Here is a 3,548-nt window from a genome sequence, read left to right on the forward strand (position 1 = left end):
GCTGTCTCTGACACCTCAAGTGTCCATGGTGGCAGAAGGGGTCCCCTCCTGCCAGGATCCCATAGACATGTGGCAAGAGCAGGTTGCTCCTTGCCAGTTTATCTCGCCGATTTCCCCAGAGCTATTGTGGTTCAGAAATGAGTCCCAGTGTGTGGGTTCCCAGCTTTCTCTCCCTTCACCCAGCTTCTCTGTCTTTCCTCCATCTACCCTCAGTGCTTTCCCTCTGAAGATCTGTTAAAAGCATGCCAGTTGTCTCAGCCCCTCCATGGAAGTTGTTCCACTAGTCTGCATCTAGTCAGTCATCTTATCCTCTGTATTCTGGGAAGTCTTTGTTTCTCCTTCATGCTTAAAGGATATTTTCACCAGATATACTATTTTAGGATAACTTTTTGTACCCTAGAATAGTATATATTTAAAGTATGACATATTTAAAGTCATGTCACTCCCACCTGGCCTATAATGTTTCAACTGAAAATCTTCTGCCAGACATATTGGAGCTCCATTGTATGTTATTTATTTCTTTACTCTTGCTACTCTTAAGAGCCTTTCTTTATCTTTCACCTTTTGGAGTTTGATTATTAAATGCCTTAAGGTAGTCTTCCTTGGGTTAAATTTGCTTGGTGTTCTATAACCTTTTGGTACTTCAATATTGATATCTTCCTCTAGGTTTGGGGAGCTCTTTGTTATTATCCCTTTAATAAACTTTCCACCCCTATCTCTTTCTCTACCTCCTCTTTAAAGTGAACAACCCTTAGATTTGCCTCTTTGAGGCTATTTTCTTGATATTGTAGGCATGCTTTTTTAAAAATTCTTTATTCTTGTTTCTTTTGTCTCCTCTGACTGTATTTTCAAATTGCCTATCTTCAAACTCACTAATTGTTTCTTCTGGTTGATTAATTCTGCAATTTAAAGACTGATGTAACTTCAGTATGGCAGTTACACTTTTCAGCTTCAGAATTTCTGCTTGATTCTTTTCAGTAATTTCAATCTCTCTGTTTAGTTTGTATGATTGAATTCTGAATTACTTCTCTATATTATCTGAATTTCTTTGAGTTTCCTCAAAACAGCTATTTTGAATTCTCTGCCTGAAAGATCATGTATCTATATTTCTCCAGGACTTGCCCCTCGTGTCTTATTTTACTTCATTTGGGGAGGTCATGTTTTCCTGAATGGTCTTGATACTTGCAGATGTTCATTTGTATCTGGGCATTGAAAAGTTGGGTATTTATTGTAGTATTCTCAGCCTGGACTTTTTTGTACCTGTCCTTCTTGAGAAGGCTTTCCAGGTATTCAGAAGGACTTGGGTGCTGTGATCTAAGTTGTGTCTCTTTTAGGAGGCATTCCAAGCCCAGCAATGCTGTGGTTCCTGCAGACACATAGAGATCCCACCTTGACGGTCTTGGACAAGTTATAGAAGGATTCCCTGGAGTACCAGGCAGAGACTTTTGTTCTCTTCCCTTACCTTCTCCCAAATGGAGTCTCTCTGTTCTGAGTCACTTGGGGCTAGAGTGGAGTGACACAAGCACTCCTGTAGCCACGACTAGTAGGACTGTGGTAGGTCAGTCTTGAAGCCGGCACACACTGGGTCTCACCCAAGGCCTGCTGTGACAACTCCCTGGCTATGGCCTATGTTCACTCCAGGCCATTGGGCTCTATAATCAGCAGGTGGCAAAGCCAACCAGGACTGTGTTCTTCTCTTCAGAGTAGAAGTCCCCAGGCCCTGAGTAGGTCCAGAGGTGCTGTCCAGAAACCAGAGACTAGAGTCAAAAACCTTAGAAATCTACCTGGTGTTCTCTACTGTGGCTGAGCTGGCACTCAAACCACAAGACATAGTCCTTCCCACTGTTCTTTTCCCAAAGGCAGAGGAGCCTCACCCTGTGGCCACTGCTGCCACAGGCCCATGGGGAGTATTGCCACACTACTATCAATGTTCCCTTCAGGCCCAGGAGCTCCTCAGCCAGTTTGTAGTGAATGCTGTCTGGCCTGGGACTCACCTTTCAGGGTAACGGGCTCCCATCTGGCCCAGGGCAGGTCCAGAAATGCCATTCAAGAACCAAGTCCTGGAATTAGGAACTTCAAGAGTCGTCTTCAGTTAGCAAGTGATGAATCCTGACAGGACTGGGTCCTTCCCTTCAAGGCAAGGAGTTCCCTTCTGTCCCAGGGTATATCTAGAAATGCCACCCAGAGCTAGAGCCTGGAACTGAACTCTGATCAGTTCCCTTTTCCGCTCTACTGAGCTGGTATCCAAGATACAAGACAAAGTCCTTCCTTCTCTCCTCAAGTGGAGGGTAGGGGTCTCTTTTGTGACTGTGAGCTCTGTGGCCTGGGTTAGAGGAGTGGTGATAGCAGCACTCTCTTAGCCACCCGGCCTGGTGTCTCAGTAGCCCTCCTAGTCCACTGTTTCTGGGCCCAGTTCAGCACTAGGATTTGGATAGGTGTTGCAGTTCTTGTGGCCTACATTGCCTTTCAAGTATATTTAAGGCCCCAGAGAACCTTAGCCTGTGGTGGGGAGGCTTGCAGGAACTCAAGTTTGGAGACCATTGGGATGGGCAATTCCCCTCTAGCTAGGCCTGGTTTAAATGCTCCCTCTGTAGGTGGGCATCAGCTACATTTTGTTCAGTTTTGTTTTCAGATCTAATAGGGCAGCTCTGAGTTCAATGCGTAACAACTGCTGCTCTCTCTCTCTCTCCCCAGTGCACAGAAATGCTCTCTATACCACACCACTGCTGCTGGAGGATGGGGGAAGATGGCTTTGGCAATTCAAGACTGGCTTTCCTATGTCTTCAGTGCCTCTTTCAGCAAAATGATGTTAAAATCAGGTACTGTGAGTGCTCACCTGATGTTTGGTTCTTATGAAGGTGCTTTTTTGGGTGTAACTAGTTAAAAGGGCATCATTGCAGTGGAGATGATCAGTGGAGCCTTCTATTCTGCCATCTTGCTTTGCCCCAAGTTCTGAGTAACAGTCTAATAAAAAGTATTGAAATTAGCATCAGGGATAGATGATGACTTTTTAAAAAGTTTTATAAAGGGGTTGTATAATACTTAGATACTTGAATAAGAAACACTTTCATATGAACTAGGAAGAAACTTGTAAGAACTAATGTAAAAATAACACATATCCATGCGTAACAGATACATGTATTTACATTTACTGCTGCACTTGTATCCCCTGGCTCTCCTTCCATTGCTCAATGGAGCATTCAGCCATCAAGCTAACAATCTGAACTCTAAACTAGGCTGGGAGGGCAGGGGCACAGTGGATACAAAGTTGGGTTGTTCTTTGCTCTCAATAAGTAAGCATACAAAGGGAGAAAAAGTATATAACTACTAATTCAGACAAAAATTACTATTTAACAAGGCAAAAATATAACTGCCATGAAAGAAGCAGACATGATTACTATGGGAGTCCAGAACATGGTCTGATCCTGCTGCTACTTAGTTTTTGCACAATGCCTCTCTGGATTCCACATCAGCCGACTTGCTGCTCCAACCACTTCCCTAAGCAGCTGTCTCTGACACCTCAAGTGTCCATGGTGGCAGAAGGGGTC

Source organism: Mandrillus leucophaeus, unplaced genomic scaffold (assembly GCF_000951045.1).
Source record: "Mandrillus leucophaeus isolate KB7577 unplaced genomic scaffold, Mleu.le_1.0 Scaffold51, whole genome shotgun sequence".
NCBI classification, from domain to species: domain Eukaryota; kingdom Metazoa; phylum Chordata; class Mammalia; order Primates; family Cercopithecidae; genus Mandrillus; species Mandrillus leucophaeus.